Raw genomic sequence first — 22,610 nt, 5'->3', positions numbered from 1 at the left:
CTTACTCAGGTTTCTATTGTCATAGGACCTGTCTTTATCCTTAGGGGTAGTGCTGCCACCAGTGGATCCTAATCCACTCTCTCTAGGCTGTCTTGCTCTAGCAAGTTTCTCTTTGGCCAGGGCAACTTCTAATTCTTGCTTCTGGATCCTAAGCTCAGCCTCTCTCATTTTGGCCTCATGCTCCCTTCTCTGAGGGCTAGTCAACCCCCTTCTGGAGTGACCATGAGAACCTCTAGAAGCTTGGGAGGTATTGGACTCACCTGAGTGATTCCTCCTCCTCCTTTGCTCCTGGTTAAGTCCACTTGGGGGTCTGAATGGGTTGGACCCACTTTCAGTCCCAAATAGGCTTAAGTTAGCCTGGTTAAGCCTACTGACTAACACCTGGCTATTTCTACCATCATCAGAATCACTTCCTTCCTCCTCCTTTTCCTCTTCTTCCTCATCCTCGGGCTGAGTATCTCCAGTGCCCTGGTTTTCCTCATCTATCTGAATGATAGGGACAGGGGTGTCAGTGTTATCATCTTCAGTGGGAGAGCCTCCATCTCCATTCCCTGAGGGGCCTGGTTTGGAGGTCTTTAGAGCTTCAGACTGGTCTAAAAGCTCTCTGAGGTGTGCTGTGGTAGGGGCTGGACCCGTCTTGAGACTGTATAAGGTACACAGCTGCCTCATTTCTTTAAAGTTAAGCATAGCAAATTTGGATGGTGCCCTTGGAGGGTCACTCTCAACAGGGATAGGTCCAGTGGACCCCTCTGCTCCAGACATTGCTCTAGTGTGGGTGGATATGTTGCAATCTACCTACACTGGTGTTTACCTACTAAACCTATCTAGTAGTTGTAGTCAGGGTGTGCTACTCCCTATCCTCTACAACAACTAAGTTCAGTAGAACTTAAGTATACTAGTCTTGTTTTATATGTACCTAACAGGTACCTGTATGATCTTTCAAATGATACTCTCAAAGATTGTAATGGTAAAACAACAGCAAGCTCAAATCCCAACCGCTGCTCACCAATGTGAGAAGTTGGCCTGGTATATGATGCTCACTAGTTCTAGAGATCACCTTGTACCATGCCAAGCAACCCTTATGATGATTGGTTGTAAGTCAACCTTATAGACCAGCTATCCTAGTAGCGTGGACAAAGCAGTCTTAGGCTAAACTCTGTAAAGGCATGTGAAGCAAGCTGTTTTACCATACACAATCCCCTTGAATACCAAATGAAAGGACACCACACAGATATATATTGAAAATATATATATATATTTATTTACTACAAATATCCCCTATACTCTTTATGAGCACAGAAGCAAATGCGTTAAAACAAAACACAGTTTAAATACACAAAAGTTGCACAATATGGATGAGCCCTAGGGGCCACTCAAACCATATACTAAAATAGTGGTATAAGAACCACCAATGGAAAAGGAAATAGGCCTAGGGCCTGGGGAATCGCTGGAGCTGTTCGGGACTAACAGTAAAGAAGTCATTTCATTTCAAATAACTTTATTTCGGTTCCACAAAGGAATCATAAAAGTATACAACAAAAATAAAAAGCACAAGTTATTAAAAAAAAAAACACACAATACATTTTACATACTTCTGGTTTTCAATACATTAGAATCTTGGCATAAGAAACTGAATCAAATGTATCATCAAACCAACATAAATACATTTTATGGGATTTTTAACCCACAACATATTTCAGTATCGATTTCTAATAACAAGAGCTGATCTAATGAAATTAAGTACGGCATTACAGATGTTAGGGTTTGACAAAGATAGTAAATATTCATAACTCTCTTTATAATAACGTGATCCGAAGGATAATAATAATGGTCTAATAAAAATGTTTCTTGGGACCTTATATAGAGCAAAAAAAAGAATAAGGTGCAGGGTATTTTGCGAAACCTTATCATTACAGGGGCAAAATGGTAGTTTCTCGCACCACCCCCCTTGCTTTGGAAATGCAAAAAGGAAGTGTAGAGTGCTAATGCGAAACCTTGTCAAATAAAAACGCCATTGCGTATTGGTGATATATGAAAGATAAAAAGGTCGCAACAATTTGCCCCTGACACACAATGTATGTTTACTGTTCCTTAAGGTACCCAAATTAGAACCATAGGCACTTTTAATAGTTAGCTTTGCATCCTTACTGATCATGTCAGGGTTTTCAAACATATTACCTAACCCAATCTTATAAAGGGTATCCCTAACATATCGAAGCCATGGAATCTCTTTATAATGGTCAAGTTTGAGGCAGTCTTTTAAAATATTTTTTGTTAATTTCAATTCCTCAGATTGCCAAACTTTAGACCAAAGTAGTAATGGAGCTGCATGTATGATATCACTCACAAACTCCATACCAACCTCCACCAATGGGAAAGGAAATAGGCCTAGGGCCTGGGGAATCGCTGGAGCTGTTCGCGACTAACAGTGAAGAAGTCAGGAAAGGCCCGTGGGACTCGGGTGCAGTGCTGAAAGTGCACGCATGCACCAATGCAAAGACAATGGTGCGTAAAAGTTACAAAGTTACTGCAAAAGGAGTCTTCCGACCGGACTAGGACTTCCAAACTTTAGAGTTAGGCACTAGAGAGGTGTACCAGTGTAAGAACACCGGCGTTAGCAAGTTACCTCACCCACAGGAAGCGGGTGCACTGGTGCCAAAGTGTGTCGGGTTTCGTCATGCAGTCTGATAGTGCCTGAGGATGAAGATGCTGCAGGCGTCCAGGCGAGAAGTGTCCGGTGTGATCCGAGGGTGGATCGAAGATGTGAAGACCTGAAAGCAGAGGGGCCAATGTTCAGAAGTCACTAGCCAGTGACTGGCGTGGAACCAGGATGGAAACAGGCGATGAGGTGCAGCTTGTCTCCGCAGCCACGTGGACACGAAGAGGTCTAGGACGTTGAGGTGTCGATCCTGAGCTGTCCCACAAAGGCTCTAGCTGATGGCTTCTTGCAATTAAACTTTGTTCTTCTAGGTCCCCCCTCACCATATGCCCTTCTTCCCGCAACAGATTGGGGTTCTCACTTCCGAACTAATTATTAATAACGCTAAAGTCATTATCATTGGCGATTTTAATTACTGGCCCTACGACACACGGGAAAGCCGCCTATCGGAAGAGTTCTCAGATCTTCTAAAAAGTATGAATTGCCGGCAACTCATTTCGACACCTACTCACTGCAAGGGGCACATTCTGGACCAGGTCTGGACGGCCAATCTAGATATTTCGCCCCCCCCGGGTAACTCCATGCTCTTGGTCAGATCACTACTTTATATCTTTTACTGTTGACTTATCGATTTCTCGCCGCGCCCCCCCTACAATGAACGTCCTAGCTCGCAACTGGAAGAAAGTGAATCTACCTGAACTTCACTCCTTGCTGGCATCCACAGCCCCTTTGCTTTCGGGTTCAGCCACTCATCAAGCTTCTTCCCTTGAACATTGGCTGCTATCGGCTTGCAACTCTCTAGCTCCTTTAAAATCCATAAAAGCAATGCGCCCTCATGACGCCCAGCGATGGTTCACGGATCAGCTAAAATGCGACAAACTGGCTCTTTGCCAGGCGGAGCGCCGATGGCGCCAAAATTACAATCCCCTTCTCAAGCTGCAATTCATGAACCTCCTAAAAACTTATAAAGCCTCTATCCTCAAGGCCAAAACGGATTATTTTTCCCGTAAAATAATGGAGTCCGCCGCCAAGACAAAAGACATTTTCTTTATTGTCAATGAGCTCTCCCTCCCTGACCGGGTTACTCTCCCCCCCACGCCTACCCAGGATCTTTGTGATGCAATAAATACTTTCTTTCAGGACAAAATTGCCACCATCAAAAAAAATATCCCTCTGCCCCCATCCTCCCTCTCTTTTCCGTTACCCCCCAAAAACCCGCAGCTTCTGGATTCTTTTCCCCCTATTTCTATTATCGAGTTCCAGAGACTCTTGTACAAAGTCAGTTCTGGGTCCCCTAAGGATTGTTGCCCCCCCCAGATCTCCGAGATATTTTTTTGGCCTGTCCTGCCCCTGCCTTGACCCTCCTTAACACCTCGTTGGCCACTGGAGTAGTCCCTGACTCCTTCAAACAGGCAGTGGTGCTACCTATTCTAAAAAAAGCCAACGCTGACCCCTCGGTCATGAGTAACTACAGGCCTATATCCCTTCTCCCTTATCTGGGAAAAATCTTGGAAACTTATGTTACTCGCTGTTTGGGTGCATTCATTGAGAGTTCTTCCTTTCTGGACCCCCACCAGGCTGGCTTTCGACCGCGGCGGTTATTACCGCCATTTTGGACACTCTGAGAACTGGCGCCGACAACAATATCCATCAAGCCCTTGTCCTACTGGATCTGTCGGCGGCTTTTGACACGGTCGATCACTCTATACTGATCGGCCGTGTCGGAAACGCCGGCATCCAGGGCGCGGCCCTGGACTGGATCCGCTCTTTCTTGGACAAGCGTTCTCAAGCTGTTCAACTCTCTACTTTCTGTGCCTCCTCTTCCTTCCTTTCCTGTGGGGTTCCCCAGGGCTCAGCATTATCCCCCCTCCTGTTTAACTTATACATGCAGCCCCTCATGGTTTCCCTTCGCACATCCCCTGCAACAATTTATAATTACGCAGACGATCTGCAGTTGATTTTCCCTATTGATTCCTCCCCCACCTCCCTCACAGATTTCCAAACTACCATGCTAGGCATCTCTGATTGGATGGCCCACAGCCAGCTCAAGCTAAATCCCACAAAGACTGAACTTGTGCTGGTGGGCGGGCTGGCCAATCCTTGGAACGACAGCTTCTGGCCCCAATCACTTGGGGCCCCCCTCGTCCTGTCAATACTGTGAAAAGCCTCGGTGTTGTCATCTCTGGAGATTTATCTATGAAGGCTCAGATCTCGGCGGTAACATCGTCCTGCTTCTTCCATCTGCGTAGGATTCGTAAGATCTGTAGATTCCTCACCAGAGATGCCCTCATCTTAGTCATCCTTGCTCTTGTCATCTCTAGGATCGACTTCGCTAACATCCTATATGTAGGGATTCCCTCTTCTCAACTCCAGAGGCTACAACTGATCCAAAATCAGGCCGCCCGCCTAGTATTCCATCAGCCAAAGCACCAGTACGTTTCACCTTTACTTCGGAGTCTTAATTGGCTCCCGGTGGCTAAACGTTGCACTTTTAAACTTGGATGCACTATCTTTAAAGCCCTTCACAATCTTGCACCTGCGTTCATCTCTTCCAACCTCAAGCGGTATATACCAACTCGCAATCTTCGTTCCTCTGCTGATAACCTCTTGAGCATTCCCCAAATTCAACGCAAGAAACACGGTGGTCTCCGTTTTTCTTTCCTAGCCCCCACTTTTTGGAATTCTCTTCCTTCCTCTTTTCATCACTATCTTTCCTATGAAAGCTTTCGTAGGACATTGAAGACGTTCCTTTTCGTAGCAGCATATGAATGATACCCTTGGCCGTGACCGCCTTATCTGTTATGAGCGCCAAGAAACCGTTCGGTGAACGTGCGCGGTATAAGACATTTTAACATTTAACATAACATAATGCAAGCCACGCAGGAAGTGAAGAAAGCTTAGTTGTCAGACCAGCAAGGTCAGAGGTGTTGCTCCTTTTTACAGGAGCGAGGGCCAGTCTGGAGCAACCAGACCAGCGGTTTAGATTGTAGATTTCATCGCCAAGATGGCCACTAGCCGCGTGGCAAGTGACCGGGATGACGCATCGAGTGGCAAAGTGCAAAAGGGCCCCACGCAGATCGTGGAGATGCGGGGGGGGCTGATCTTCGGTGCAGATGCGGCTCGGTGGTGGGGCTTCTCAAACCCCAAGGCACAGCATCGAGGGTTCCTCGGGTGCTGCGCAATCAGCTTCTCGGGGGTCTTCCAAGATGGCCGGTCCCACATCTCTCGATGCCTCCACGGGTCTCTTCTTTTCAGGGACTGTGAATCGGGCTGTGAGATGTCTGGGAATCTAGGTCTTGTCGGGCTCTGGGCTCGGGCTCCGGCGGGAGGCGGCGGCAAAGCAGACGTCGAGTTGCTGGTTGGTGCCTGTATTCACAGGGTGGTCACTCCTTGGCCACAAGGGAGATTCTCTTCAGTCTTCTGTGCAGCAGAATGTCGAAGTCCAGTTTTCTTCTTAGTTTCAAGTCGAGTTCAGGATGATCTGAAGTCTTGGGACACAGCTCCTACTCTTATTCCAAATCTAGGGGCCGGATTACCAGCTAGGTCCCTCCTCTGGGTGGGACCACGAAGGGGGGTGGTTACACCCCCTTTCCTTTGTCCAGCTTCGCGCCAAGACTGGGGCTGGAGAGCCCCAGCACTGGTTTGAACTGACTTATGCACAGGGACACCTTGTGTGCCCCAGGCATGTCTGATTCTATTCAGCCCTGTCCTACCCAATACACAAAATCCTGTCTGGGGTGGTGCTAGCACCTCCCAAGGCAGGAAACCCTTTGTCTAGGCCTCCCTCGCTGGCAGGACTCCCAGCAGCAGGAGGTCAGACTTGTGTCTGAGGTGGCAGCATCCATTTTGTGATGCTGAGGCTCATGTTTAACTTTAACCGGGGTTCAGGTTAGGTACATGTCGTGTCCCTCTAGAAGGGTGGAATGCTACCCCCGTCGCCAGAACTGGCAAGGGGGTAGTATTCCAATTCGTATGACACCTTACTCGACATGTTTTGATAAAGCCAAACCAAAGATAGCATTTAACCGCGAGGTTCATAATGCACTTAAGAGTATATGGTGTGGCAGTATCATGGAACAGCTAAAGGACGTGGTTCCGAAAGCTGCAGACAGGCTCAGCTCATGCTAGAGCACCATCTCACATATTTCCAAGCGCTCTGCCTCCAGGATTGATGAGGCCTTCCATAGGAGTGGCTGATAGGAACATATGTGTCCATTTTAGGTTAGATATAGAGATACTATACCTCAGTAAGAGGTGATTACACCGACTTACCCCAGCTGAGTGATCAGCCAGTTGTGTCAAATATGGAGGCCAGGCCAGGGGTGGCACAATACGTGCTGCAGCCCCTGGTAGGCCTTGGAAGCACCTATGCCCTAGGTACCTGGGGTACACTGTTACAGGGGCCAATAAGGTGAACCAGTTCCAATCTCGTAATGCACCCAATGTGCATTGGCATTAATTTAGAGAGAGAACAGCAGGCTGTGGGTCTGATTAGCAGGCCCACAGCCACATTGAGTCATAAACCAGTGAAGCAAAAAGCAAAAATTTGGGGTGACCATAGGATAGCAGCAGACCCTACTCTCCTACACCGCCGACGAGCGACTCACCACCACAAGAGCTCCACCATTGCCTGCCTCATACCACTGTTTGCAGCTCGTGAAAACGTTCATAGGGCAATGCGGTGCCGCCGGAGACTTTCCCCGGTATTGGATCCCCTGCAACCTCTGAAAATGGGACTGCTGGGGGAGTAGCGACTTACTGTTTGGAACGATATTGACACTGTGCACACTGGAGGGAAACTCACGCACCGAGAAGCGGAACCACATGTCCCACAATGCATCTATAAAAGCATCCACTGGAGGATTTAAATTAAAGCGGACATTATTTGTGGGAAGCAGTTGGTGTGCTTAGGTGTCTGGCCACCTTTGTAAAAGTTCTAGGTAGAACAAAACGCATCAGTAATGCCATGCTGAAAACACCACAAATAAAATGAAAAACTGAACAACAAGTAATGCTACGAGTGAGGCTCACCTTCTTTCTTTTGGGGAGCGTGGAAAATATATATGTAAACGCGTCGGACTTCTTTTAAACCTTGTGGAGGGAGGCTGTGGGATTCTGGGCAGGCAAGCAGAGACCGGAGGGTCCAGGTGTGTCGTGGTGAGCCCTCCCTAAAGCGCTTGGCGCATTGCTCTTCAAAATTATTCACGGTCTGCCTTAACCGAGGGAGGGGCTCCACGTCGTCAGGCGAACAGGAATACTGCACCCGGCGAGGACTGTGGTGAGGATACATTATCCTTGAATGCCAGCGCGACACATCATGATGAAACTACAATCTCACAACCTGCCCCCCAAGCTCCTACTAAAGGAAATGAAATCAAGATGACAAAAGCAACACATGGGAGCACAACCTACTTAAGGACTATTGATAAACTCACCTGATAACTACAGTTACCAGCATTCCTGGCAACCCAACTTCGTAAGCCACACCCACTTATGGCGGATTAGACTTAAATAAACTGCATTAAAATCAGCCGGGTGAGTTACTGTGCCTCTGTGAAGCGTCCATGAAGAAGGGGCTTGTCTGCCCTGAAACGCGTCGGACTTCTTTTAAACCGTGTGGAGGGAGGCTGTGAGATTCTTGGCGCGCAAGCAGAGACCGGAGGGTCCAGGTGTGTCGTGGTGAGCCCTCCCTAAAGCGCTTGGCGCATTGCTCTTCAAAATTATTCACTGTCTGCCTTAACCGAGGGAGGGGCTCCACGTCGTCAGGCGAACAGGAATACTGCACCCGGCGAGGACTGTGGTGAGGATACATTATCCTTGCATGCCAGCGCGACACATCGTGATGAAACTACAATCTCACAACCTGGCCCCCAAGCTCCTACTTAAGGAAATGAAATTAAGATGACAAATGCAACACATCTGAGCACAACCTACTTAAGGACTATTGATAAACTCACCTGATAACTACAGTTACCAGCATTCCTGGCAACCCTGCTTCGTAAGCCACACCCACTTAGGGCGGACTAGACTTAAATAAACTGCATTTAAATCAGCTGGGTGAGTTACTGTGCCTCTGTGAAGCATCCATGAAGAAGGGGCGTGTCTGCCCCGAAATGCGTCGGACTTCTTTTAAACCGTGTGGAGGGAGACTGTGAGATTCTCGGCAGGCAAGCAGAGACCGGAGGGTCCAGGTGTGTCGTGGTGAGCCCTCCCTAAAGCGCTTGGCGCGTTGCTCTTCAAAATTATTCACGGTCTGCCATAACCGAGGGAGGGGCTCCACGTCGTCAGGCGAACAGGAATACTGCACCCGGCGAGGACTGTGGTGAGGATACATTATCCTTGCATGCCAGCGCGACACATCGTGATGAAACTACCATCTCACAACCTGCCCCCCAAGCTCCTACTTAAGGAAATGAAATCAAGATGACATATGCAACACATGGGAGCACAACCTACTTAAGGACTATTGATAAACTCACCTGATAACTACAGTTACCAGCATTCCTGGCAACCCAGCTGCGTAAGCCACACCCACTTAGGGCGGACTAGAATTAAATAAACTGCATTTAAATTAAGCATGGGCGGATTTTGCGGATTCGCAATCCGCGAATTTGCGGATTTGCGTATTCGCGGATTGCGAAAATACGCGAAATCCGCGAATTCTCGCGGATTTGCGTATTTTTGGGGGGGGCGTGTGTTCGCACGGGTTTCTGCAAGTTCGCGAGGGTTTTGTACAATTTCGCAAATTGCGAACTTACTTGTCGGGTCGCCAGTTTTGCGAACTTGTTGTTTCTACGTGCCCAGCCTGTTTGCTAAGCTTTCTTCATCACTGCCACCCTCTGTCACCACTGGCACTCTCTTTGGTCACCCATGCCACCCTCTGGCTCACCCATGTCACCCTCTGTGTCATCATATCACCCTCTAGTTCACCAGTGTACATTATTGGGGCAAAGCAAAGCACTGCCATCCTCTGTCAACACTGGCACTCTGGTTCACCCATGCCACCCTCTGGCTGGCACACCCATGCCACCCTCAGTGTCATCACAACACCCTCTGATTGACCACTGAGTGAACAAACACCTGCTAAGTGCTTTAAGTTTTGCAAACAACAACACCTGCCCTGCCCCAACTGACATTAATGAAGGCTGGCACCTGCTTGTCTGCTCCCTTTCCTTTTTGTTGCAAATGCAATGTAAATAATTTTTTTTAACAGGATGCAATGGCATACTTGTAACTATTCTGTGAGTGTCAGAGCAGGGTCACACAATAGTTGCAAGTAGGCAACCGGATTCTGGAGGGCCCCTTCAGGAAGCACTACAGGTAAATGGTTACAAATGATGAGCTCGAACTTTTGCACCTGCTCATTCGTTTTGCTTTTGCAAAACTCGTTTTTCGGTAATTTCGCCCTATTCGCGGGGCGCGTCGTAGTGCGAACTGGCCCGTGGAGGCCGCGAACTCGTGCGAGTTACCCCAAGGTTGAGTATGGGCGCCGCCATTTTGTTTGCGTGACGTATTTCCGTTTCCTCCCGCTAAGTGTAATCTCGCGCGACTCGCGCCTTGCGAATACAAGTTCGCACGAGTTCGCGAGAGAAATCGCGTGCGAACTTACTTACGCGCACGTGATCGGGCCGCCATCTTGTTTTTCATTCATTCCTATGTGTCTGGGTATGGTGTTTCTATCCTCTCTATATCTCTGCCATCCTTTGCTTGTTTTAATATTTTGTTGATCTATTTAACTTATTTTCTATCCCTCTATTTTTCTAGATCTATATTTTTGTGTTTTAGGCTACTTTTGTTTACTTTTGAACTACTTTTTTAAACTTTTATTTCCTTCTTCCCTACTCTTATTCTTTTTCATTTTTTCTCTTCTTTACTGCTAACACCTGCCCAGAACATGGTCAAGACAGCTGTCAAGCTGCCCAAGACGGGCACCGCAGCCCGTGCCCGGCTCCCGTGTGGTCGCTTGAGGGCCGAAATGGTGGTGCCCCGGGAGATCTTCAGCCCTGAGGAGGTGGGCGCACTTGTTTTTTATGTGCAGCGCCGTCTCCCCAGGACCATCGCGGCAGGCGGCAGGATCGCTGCTGGTTACACCAACAGCCAGGAGCGACGGAAGCGGTGGGGGCAGGTGTGCCGGGCCCTTTTTAAGATCACGGGGGTCCAGCGCACCTACAATCAGGTGACCCACCGCTGGACCGACATCCTGGACCGAGAGCGTGACCTGCTAGACGTGCTGGGAGTGGAGGTCCCCGGGCTTGGTGAGTAGTAGTAGCAATTTTTTCATTACTCACTACTCTGTTTTTTCTCCTGCTCTATGTGGCTGTGTTATATTGCAAATGTTTGCTTTAACTTTTTTACAAAGAGCAATAATGCTGCTGGTGATTACATTGATAGGAGAGGTAAATTACTATTTCAAAATCTTCTGTGCATTTCAGGTGCACTGTTCTCCTTCTCTGTGCCGGTGCCACTGCTTATTTGTTTTCTATTTTGTGTTCATTTAATTGGGCTGAGTAATGTATGAGTGTATTTTACAGAACTGCGTAATGCTAGACACAAAGGGGCAGATTTACAAGCCCCTTGTTCCACGTTTACACTGCCTTACCTGACGCACTGCGACGTAAACGTGGCGCATCCCTGCGAGTCATGTACAACGTGATGCATCTAAGGAGATGTGCCACGTGAAGGCCTGGGCCTGCGCCACAATGGGTGCGTTCCCACGCAGGGGGGGGGTGGGGGGTGCCGGTCAGGCAGATGTGTGCCTCGCAAAAGTGCCTGCGTGAAATCTACAAGATTTAACGCAGGCACTTCCGTGACGCTGCTATGTCAATTCTTTATGCCTGCTTGCTTGAAGCAGGCGTAAGGACTGATGTGGTATTTGAGTATTATTGGGCAGCCCTGAGCACTGCTATAGTTGCATCGCGCCCGCGACGTGACTCTAGAGATGCGCCCCTATTTCGTCACGAGATGCGTCACGCATCTGCCTACCCTTGCGCCAGGGTTTGCCGCATTGTAATAGCGGCGCATCTGCCGTGACGCAAGGTTAGTTTTGCGTTACGCATTTGTTCTGGTGCACATCTGGAGGTGTCCAGCTCAGAACTCGTAAGTATGCCCCTAAGTGTCAGATTAGCAATTACCTGCGCATCCCTGCAAAGTGTGCGGCACGCCAGCACCACCCATGGTGCGCCGTATTTACAATGCGGCACACCATGGTCCCAAAACGTCACCGAAACGTTACGCATCGGTGGCGTAAAGGCGGCTCATTGATGGAGTTGCGTTGCAACGATGGCGCTGCTCCAGCAATGCTGCGTCAAGCCGTTAGTCTGCTTCATGCAGGCGCAGGGTTTCAGTGACGCATCATTGTCCTAAATGACTGATTGAAATTTTATATATTCCCCATAACCACTTTTAGCATGCTTTCCTGCGCAGGAACGCCCTCCCTTGCGATGGAATGCTCCCTAATGGCGCAGGGTTTTAGAATGGGATGCATCTCCCATATGCGTCACGTTGTTAATATACGCCACACCATGGCGCCTCTCTTGTTGTGGCGCTGCGTCACAAAATTGACGCAAGAATGGAGCAAAAGAGCTGCAAGGGGCTTGTAAATCTGCCCCTAGAGTAGAGGCTCAGGTGCAGTCCTTCCTTTGTAGCCCTCTTTTTGGATGAAATAGTAGGTTCTTGTTCTTTCTAAATGTTTGATTTGGTTGACAAGGACATCGGCAAGCAGCAATCATCAATGTTTTCTGTTATTTCTTTCATGTTGTACGTCAGGTCCGCCCAGGGGCAAGCGGACCGAAAAATCTGATGCAGCAGTGGCTCCAAAGGAGGAGGATGCAGGCCAGGGCGGCGAGTGCTCCTTTGCTGGCCCCAGTAAGTTTTCATTTAAATATAGAGGACCTATTGTTGTCCAAGCATTCCTAATTTAATTGTTTCGAAATAGTGTTTAGATAGGAGCAAAATCAATAATCCTACTGTTGCAGGGACAATTCTCCACAAACCGAACTATGGACACCAAAGACCAGAGTAATAATATTTCAGAGTGGCGTGTTTGGCACACTGTATAAATAAACCTGGTAGTGTCAGCAGCACAGATTCCTCCTTCCAAAAATTGCAAAACTTTTCGCTCAGTCACTCTAGTCTGGACTCTCTGGAGGAAAAACTACAGAGTCAATTCAAGTTTAAAAGCTTTATTAAAAGTTTAAGTAAACACATATATTAAAATAAAGTTAATTGGAAATGGAAAAGTGCTTGGTGCTGAGTTGATGAGTACTGGATTGGTACACATTTCTTGTGGTCGAGCCGAGCTTTCACCTGGTTTCAAGTTGATGTTCCTCTTGTCCTTAGAAGTCCAGTTTCTGTCTGTTCAGAGAAAAATAGTGTGTGTTAAAATTAAGCAAGCATTCAACAATTGTGACAAAAAAATTAAGCAAGACAACAGCTTTCCCTGGAAGGAGGGACATTTACTTTAGACTAGAGTAGACAGTCAATTAATTTTTCAGTTGTTTTCACATTTTTTCATTCATAGACCAAATACTAGTGGAGTGGTGTAATCTAACATTCTTAAATCTACTTTGTAGGTGGAACATCTGGTGGCGGGGCCAGCTCGGATGTGGTGGTCATCATTGACTCGGAGTCCGAGGGTCAATCTGGGGAGGAGGCGGCGCTAGAGGAGTCGGACCAAGAAGAAGTACAGACTGTGAGGAAGGAGACAGTGGCGGTGGCGAGTACAGGTAAGCTGGATCATGGTACTATCTGACTCTTAGATAGGATATGATGTGTATCCAGTGGTGGCCCAGTGACAAATTACAATATGGTAATTACAGCAGGCTGGGACCGAAAGACAGATAGAGGCAGAGACAGAGAGAGAGGAAGACAGAAGGAGAGAGAGAGAGGGAGGGAGCCAGAGGGAGGGTGAGGGAGGGAGACAGAGAGAGAGAGACAGCGAGGTAGAGGGAGACAAAGGGAGACAGAAAGAGGGAGACAGAGAGAGAGAGAGAGAGAGAGAGAGAGAGGGAGGGAAACAGACATATCGCCTGGGCCTGGTGCAGATGATACGGTTGCTGGTGTGGTTAACGGCTCAGAGGAAAAATCACTCACTTCTGCCAGATCTCTTTCATATGAAAGAGCACCAAACCAAGGATACAAGTGAGTTGTGGGAAGGGAAATGGTGATTCAAGCGCCCCTCCCTGCGGACGCCCATGATACTGGCCTGAATAGTTTTGTACTGCCCTGGCTAGTTGCTAGTTGTACTGTGACACAACTTCCTGCTGAATCATTTTGTGTTAATCATATTCTTAAAGAGCATTGCTTACAGATTATGTCTTTCTTTCTTCATATAGTTGGCAATACTAAAACCTCCAAACCAACGAGGAGTATGCTGGCTGTACTGGCCCGGCAACGGAGGCTGGAAGCAACTGTTGCCGAATATCGGCGACTGGTGGAACTCGAGGGGGATGACACGCACTCAAGTGCATCAAACTTAACATCGTCTACATCCTCCTCTGTTACCCCACGTTCTGCCGGTAAGCACAGTGCTCCAGCGAACCGGAGCCGTGCCGGAAGACGCCACCGCCGAGCAGCAAAAGCTGCACCTCGCAGCACTGTTAAAGGTCGCTTGCGCCGTGCACTCCGCAGAGTGTCAGACCTAGAGGCGGAGGTCCAGAAATGGCACAAATATCAGAATGTGGTGGAGGGCCTCCGCCTAGATCAAGCCATCCTCCAAGAAAAATATGATGCCCTGGAGGCCAAACTTAACAGCTTGCATCCCTAGAGTGTCCCTTGCCCCTTTTTTTGAGACTTTTGGGGGGTGGGAATTGGGAGTTGGGTTTTTTGGGGACTTTTGAGGACTATTTATTTGTTGGGGTTAGGGAGGGTCTTGCGGGAGATTATTTTGTTAGGGATATAAATATACTTTTTCAAACTTTATCTGAGCATACCTGTTTTTTTACTACTTTTGAGCTGGGTGGGTGGTGGTTTTGCAGTAATTTCATTTAACTGATCACTGTCATCGTGTTGGTTCACGTGCAATAGGCCAAATGTTTTCCTAAGTAAATGCCTGTCACAGAGTTTGATAATTCTTGAGCCCTAGGACTTTGCTGCTAGTACCACTGTCACTCTCTCGCCTCTCCGAATACTCCATTATACTACCTCCCATCCAAACGCTTATCTTACCTGTAATTTGTGTTTGAGGGCTGGCTCCACCTGGAATTCACAGAGTCCTAAAGCGTTCTGCAGCAGGGCCACAACTGGAGTTTCCCGGCGTGGATTTTCTGCAAAACAAAAGCAATCAACATTAGAAATGTGGCAGCGGTGCTCACACACCACAAAAACCTAGAAGCCCCACAGACAGCACCCCTAAGACAGGCAAGCGAGCAATGATAACGCCTAAACGTTCACGTGCAATAGGCCAAATGTTTTCCAAAGTAAATGCCTGTCACAGAGTTTGTTAATTCAAGAGCCCTAGGACTTTACTACCAGTACCACTGTCACTCTCTCGCCTCTCCGAACACTCCATTATACTACCTCCCATCCAAACGCTTATCTTACCTGTAATTTGTGTTTGAGGCCAGGGCTGGCTCCACCTGTAATTCACAGTGTCCTAAGGCGTTAGGGGACTCGTCAACGTAAGTTTCTTCATTGTGCAGAATCCAGGCATCAGCATTATGGGTAATGGATAGGGTGAGTCTGGAGGAGGAGGACTCAGGATAGACGACCAGGACTGAGTTCTTGTCAACTAACTGTTGTGAACCTGAGGAATGCTGCGGCATCAAAATCAAGACAGTTCTGTTGATGGGCTTGTTGTTTTATTGGTTGATTACAGTTTTGTTGGGAATGTGATGAAGCACTTGCTAAAGAAAGACAGACACACAGAAATAAAAGTGAATAAGGAGGACTATTTACAATTAATGAATGATTGAGTCATTTTCAGAACTCGCTGTCAGGGAAGCAGAACTCGTCCTCATACTCTGCTAAATCATCAGTCGGGGTTACTTCTGGTAACTGAGGAGAACTTTCCTCAGGTAGGGCGGTGTCCTCTTCTTCCTGCGTGCATTCTCGTACTCTGTAATCTGGTGGTATGAAGTGCTGGTTCATCTTTATCAAGGTGAGCCGCTCCACATTTGCGGGCAAGAGGCGGGACCTTTTGCAAGTCACAATGCCACCAGCAGAACTAAAAACACGTTCTGAGGACACGCTTGCGAGTGGGCAAGACAAGTAATTGATAGCCAAGTTGGTGAGCTCTCGCCATATTTTTCTTTTCCCATGCCAATACGCCAATGGGTCCTCAGTAATATTGACCTCTGTTGAGTGATCCAGATAGGCCTGCACCATTGAAAGAATATCCTCTCGGATTCCTGTACTTTGCACTTCTGTGTCCTTTCTAGGACCAGGAAACCCTAGCTGAGTTAGCCAACTCGCTTCAGACATATCGCATGCGCCTGGTGTAGATGATACGGTTGCTGGTGTGGTTAACGGCTCAGAGGGAAAGTCACTCACTTCTGCCACAGGCACAGATGCAGACGGGCTTTTTTGGGACGCCTGATGGCCTGCTGATTCACTAGTAGTACTGTCTTCTCCTACAGTTTCCTTCCGCTCTCTTTCAAAACGAATGGCTGACTGAGCTAGCCAACCTTTGTACTCTGTAACATCCGATGTTTCAAAAGGAATTATTACTTTGCCAAACAATGGCTTTTTGTAACGTGGATCCAGAATAGTAGCACAAATGTAGTGCTGTTGTTTCTTGATATTTACAAGCCGTTCATTGCTAACTAGGCATTGTAATAATCTCTGCGCCAACTCGTGTGCTTCGTTCTTTCCAACGTCCTCTAATTGTGAAGACACCACCTTGACTTGGTGCTCGAGCTTCAGCAACAGTGGGATAGCTTTGCTCAAAGAACAGTCCTCCCTGCTGACGTCACGCGTGAAGACCTCAAAAGGCCGAAGCATGTCTGTCAGGCTTTTAACTAGCTGCCATTGCTCCACCGCTAGCATCATTTCTGTCGTATCACCACCCAGGTTGTAGAAATACTCATTGACTACTGGAAACAGCTCATGCAGACGCTCAAGCATGTAGAAGGTTGAGTTCCAACGTGTTGCCACCTCCTGGATAAGTGCTTTCACTGGCATTCTACGTTAATTTTGCTTGCGCCTCAGCTCCTTCCGGGCCTTAAAAGAATGGTTGAAATGTGTGCATATTCTTCTGCAGATGGTCAGTGTTTTGTCGACTGCAAGTTCTTTTTTCAAAAAATTTTGCACAACAAGGTTGATACAGTGCGCCAAACACGGCACTCTGAAATAGAAACCGTCCGCCATGGCCCTAACTACATTGCTGCCATTATCTGTAGAAACATAACCAACCTTGCAATGTCTTGGGCGCAGCCATTGCAAGACCTTTTTGTTAAAGTCAGCCAAAATGTTGACTGCAGTATAACTTTTCTCCATGCCAAACATGGCTAATGTTGCATGTTTACGAGCACCCTTAAAAATCTCGATCAAGTCACCACCTGCATTTATCTGTTTTATAACCCCTGAAAAAGAGACCCAGTGTGCAGTGATGCACATGTAATCAAGGGCTTGGCAACTGGTCCACATGTCTGTTGTCAGGTGTATAGTGTGAACAGCACTCTTCTGCAAAGCTGCCCCCACCAACTCAAGCACCTCTTTGTGTAGTGCTGGAACAGCAACCCTGGCAAAATAGTACCGGCTAGGAACCTTCCATTTAGGGGCCAATGTTGCCACGAGTTCAAGGAAACCCACACCTTCGACAAACGAAAAAGGGAGAAGGTCCACCGCTAGCATTTTTGCCAGTTTAGTGTTATAGAGGCGTACAGTTGGGTGGTTGCGTTGAAATTGCGCATCTGAGGAGAACATGGCTGAAATGGTGCGCTGGACAAATTTACGGGATGATGCTGATGCCTTCTTCGACCCACTTCTGATCAGTGTTGACATTTTCCGCATTGGTGTGTCTCCCAGACTCTCAGTGTGCCTGCTATGTGTTACGGAGGGTGTGGTGCTGCCAGGGGTACTGGGTGCAACTGGACACATGTCTGACGCTTCTTCTACCTCCCCATCATCTTCAGATGAAACACCTACTATGGGTATATTTTGGCCACTTGCCCTTTGGGATCGCTTTCCCTTGACGTTTGCTAGGTGCGGAAACCATTCGACAGCGTGCTTTCTTTCAAGATGACCTATCTGGCCTCCGGTTCCATAGTTGGTACCAGTCTTACCACGGCTAACGCTAGTCTTACAAATGCAACAAACGGCTATGTTATCATATTTTTCATGGACACTAAAAAAGTTCCAAACTGGGGACTGGAAACTTCTGGTTTTGCCGCACGAGGTGATACTGCTGCCAATGCCAGATGAAGCAGTGGTGGATGAGCCTTGCAGACATCTACTGGGTTGTGCAATTATTGCAGCAACCTTACTTGAGGGAGTCGAGCTGCATGGAGTCCCCCTCTGGGGAGAAAATATGGGAGCTGTAGGTTTTGTTGAACTTGTGGTACTACTTGACTGCGTTGGTGGTGCTACCAGTGGCACGTCGCCAGGGTCACGCTCAGCATGACGTCGGGATAGGGTGTAAATGTCTGTCTGCTGCATGGCCGGTGTGGCTGGACTGACATGTGTGATGAATAGATCATTGCTGTCATCCTCTTCAACAACATCAGAATGCACCACTTCATCAAGTCGGACGTTCGGATCCATAAGTATGAGCTTTCCGGGGCCCTTCCTTTTAACATGTGATACCTTTCGCAGCTCATGGTGTGCCTCCCTCTCAGACGTCAGAGATGGTTGCCAATCTAGATCCAGATCATCATCTGATGGAGCGGGGCTTGAAGAGGAACTTCTACACACCCTCCTTGATCTTTTCCTTGCTGGGGAGCTGGGAGAAAATGAATCATCAGGAGGAGTGGCTTCGTCTTCCTGACATGATACCCCGGCTCCAAAGTCAATTTCCTCCTGTGCCCCTACTTCTGGAAGAACAACCATTGTGGGCACTTGCACCGCTCCATGCGCCGCTACATGGGCATCTTCTCTGACCTCTACTTGCAAGTCTCCATGGACCTCTCCTTCTCGGCCTTCTCCTTCTCGGCCTTCTCCTTCTCGGCCTTCTCCTTCTCGGCCTTCTCCTTCTCGGCCTTCTCCTTCTCGGCCTTCTCCTTCTCGGCCAGCTCCTTCTCGGCCTTCTCCTTCTCGGCCTTCTCCTTCTCGGACAGCTCCTTCTCGGACAGCTCCTTCTCGGACAGCTCCTTCTCGGACAGCTCCTTCTCGGACAGCTCCTTCTTGGACAGCTCCTTGCGCATGTACTTCTGCTTGTACTAGTAGCCCATGCAGTTGTTGTTGCGGCTTTGGTTGTTGAATAGTACTTGTGAGATGAGTTACAACCTGTGTTGATGGTGTGCTGCTACTTTCTTGCGAGGAACCAACATCACTGGTCGTTGGTGATTCAACAACTAAACAGGCTACCTGTGCAGCACTCATGGTGGGCCTTTGTTTTTTTTGTTGTTGTTGCCCAAAAAATGTATTGTTTGAGCCACCAGTCTCCTTGGTAAGTGGTGCCACTTGCTTCTTCTTCTCCTTAGTAGAGACATCTTTATTGCAAGAGGACCTACGGGCACCTCTTTTTGGAGCCATCTTCTTCAGATGTCGGAACAACAGGCCGCAGCAGCACTTCTTCCTGGCACTGATGCTCAACGATGATGCGGAGTTTTGTGCACCTAAACGCAAACGAAGACAGAGGAACATCAGTAAATATAAATGTTGCATATGTAGCGCTTGAATAAACAGTTTGCAAGTAGGCATTTATGAATACACACGTGCACAATGCACACCACCACACAATATGGAAATTTCAAAATTAGGATTTGCTAAATTTTTAGGAAACAGGAATTTAACATTGATCCAAGAGAGCAAACACACAGAGGGTTGTACTTTCATGTACCCCTGACTCCGCCTGGGCACAATGGGTGAAAGCAAGGCACAATGGGTGCAGGCCTATGTCTCAAAGCTCACTGCCTGCATTCAAAATGGCCGCTTGACCCCCCCATCCACATGGCCAGGACCATGCCTCAAAATGGCCACCACCAACATAGCCAGCACCCAACCCCTACTCCAAAAAGTCAAAAAACACAACACAAATCAAATCACCACAATCCAATGCCATCCATCCATTTTCAGAAGGCTTATGCTGCCTGCTGGTGGTTTTCCGGTGCAAAATTGCAATTTTTACAATTTCGCGAGTGCGAGATTGTTGCTTCACGGTGCGAACGTGGCAAAAACCCGCAAAAACCGCGAACAGACCGATTCTGGGCCCCCCTGGGCATAATGGATGACATCAGAGCACAGTGGGTGCAGGCCTATGGCACAAAGCACACAAACTGGCTTACAAATGGCCCCTAGACCCCCACCCACACGGGACCAGACAATAAAATGGCCCCCACCCACATAGCAAGCCCCCAACACCACCCCAAAAAGCCCCAAAACACTCAAAAATCAGCACAATCCAATGCCATCCATGCCCTGGCCAGAATCATGTTAAAAAAAAAATCAACAAAACAGTTGTATCATGCATGCACCCATAAATAAGCCTGGTGGTTTTCTATTCATGTGCAGCAGAATTGTAATTTTTACAATTTCGCGAGTGCGAGATTGTTGCTGCGCGGGACACGAGCAGTGCGAACACAAGCAAAAACATCCTCAGCTCGCGAACTTGCAGATTTTCCCCCCAAAAAGTCGAAAAAAAAGCAACACACACAAAAATCACCACAAACAAACAACATCAACTTACTTCTTTGTGAAATCAAATTTCGAATCCAAAAGTAATCCAAAAGGCCTCAAATCCAAATATCCAGCAGCAACCACAAAAAGTAATCCTTCCCAGTCAAGATCGAAATCAAAGTGGCCAGGAAATGGAGGAGCTTACTGGACAGGAACAGGAAGTTGGAGACTGGGGCACTTCCTTCACCCACCCCTATGGGAGGAGCTTGCTGGACAGGAACAGGAAGTTGGAGACTGGGCCACTTCCTTTACTAATTTTTGTACTTTCGCTAGTGCGAGATTGTTCCTGCCCGCGCCGCGGACCGCGAGCAGCGCGAGCAGTGCGAACACAAACAAAAAATCCGCTTCGCGCGGATTTTGCGTATTCTCGCCGCATCCGCGAGAGTTCGCGGATTGCGGATTCTCCGAAAATACGAAAAATCCGCGAGCGTAACGGATTTTACGCCCATGCTTAATTTAAATCAGCTGGGTGAGGTACTGTGCCTCTGTGAAGCATCCATGAAGAAGGGGCGTGTCTGCCCCGAAACGTGTCGGACTTCTTTTAAACCATGTGGAGTGAGGCTGTGAGATTCTCGGCAGGCAAGCAGAGACCGGAGGGTCCAGGTGTGTCGTGGTGAGCCCTCCCTAAAGCGCTTGGCGCATTGCTCTTCAAAAAAAAAAAATTATATATATATATATATATATATATATATGAAAATCCACAGCAGCTTTCTTCAAAGAAAGTAATCGCACTCTTTGCTAAATAAACTGTGGCATACTCTGAGTGTGAGTACTTTCTTTGAAGAAAGCTGCTGTGGATTTACAAAATTGCCGAGGGACCTGCTCGGCGTTTCTCTCGCCATCTGTGTCCACGGGCCACGGACTTTATGCAAACAGGTCGTTTGGAGAAAAAAATACAATATATATATATATGTATGTATGTATGTATATATATATTCACTGAGAAAACCATAGGTTTCACACCAGTTATAGTTAGCTGAACATTTTACTCGCATAAAACCATTGAAATTCCCACGTTATAGTTAGTTGGACTCACTATAACATGCGCGTGCAATGCACTGCTGATGACGTCACATATTACATCACTCATGACATGGTCAGTGACATCACTCATGACATCACTGATGACACCATCCAGTGAATGTGTGTATTTAAAAAAAAAAATATGTGTTATATATGTATATGTAAAAGTTGCTGGAAGAATAAATGTTTAAATAAGAGTTTACATGGATGTTTTAAAAAAAAAATGATTGGTTAACTGGCTTATTAAGTGTATCTTAGTGAATACATCTATTAACAAGTAATATTTAAATATTCAAATATATGTATTAGTATTTCACTTTGTGTATAAGTGGCTGCATGGGTTGGTGATTAGCTACATGTGTGTGTATATGGGTTATTAGATGTTTTTTTAGTATCATTATGAGTGTCTATATGGTTTGGTGGGGGTATTACTTAGCACATAGATGCATGAGCGACTGACTCTCTGCTTGTATGTGTTTTGAAGACAGCATATGTGCAGGACTGTATGGGTGGATGAGTGTGTATATGTGTGTGTTAGTGAGTGAATGACTGTCTCACTAGTGTCTTTATCAGTAACTACATATGACTTAATCTAATATATGTGAATATTGATGTATATAAGTGAGTATATGTGAGAGTGAGGGATTGTAAGAGCTCCTGTTTAAAGAAGTATATTTTTCTATAAATTATTGTTTAAGAGAGTAAGTATGTGTAAGTTTCCTTAGAAGTAAGGTGGTAGTGTGTGTATAGCTGTATATGCAAATAAATGGATGTTCAATAGTTTTTTTGCATGTGTGAGTATGTGTGAGAGTATCTGTTCGATGACTGTCGGTGTGTAACAGGATGTATAGGTGTATCACTACATATGATGAGTGAGTATATGTATGAGTGACTAAATAGAACTGTTGGTCAATGAGTGGATGTGTATATAGATGGTGGAATTATTGAATTGGTTGTCGTAACTGGTATGGGTATCTCCATTTTTTTGAAAATGTTCAATCAATCAATCAATCATGCCATTTGTATAGCGCACTACTCACCCGGGAGGGTCTCAAGGCGCTTGGGGGGAGGGGTATGCTACTGCTCGAACAGCCAGGTCTTGAGTTGTTTCCTGAAGGCGAGATGGTCCTGGGTCAGCCGAAGGTGGATGGGGAGG

Source organism: Lissotriton helveticus, chromosome 8, assembly GCF_964261635.1.
Source record: "Lissotriton helveticus chromosome 8, aLisHel1.1, whole genome shotgun sequence".
Classification (NCBI taxonomy): domain Eukaryota; kingdom Metazoa; phylum Chordata; class Amphibia; order Caudata; family Salamandridae; genus Lissotriton; species Lissotriton helveticus.
Note: the sequence above shows the minus strand (reverse complement) of the source record.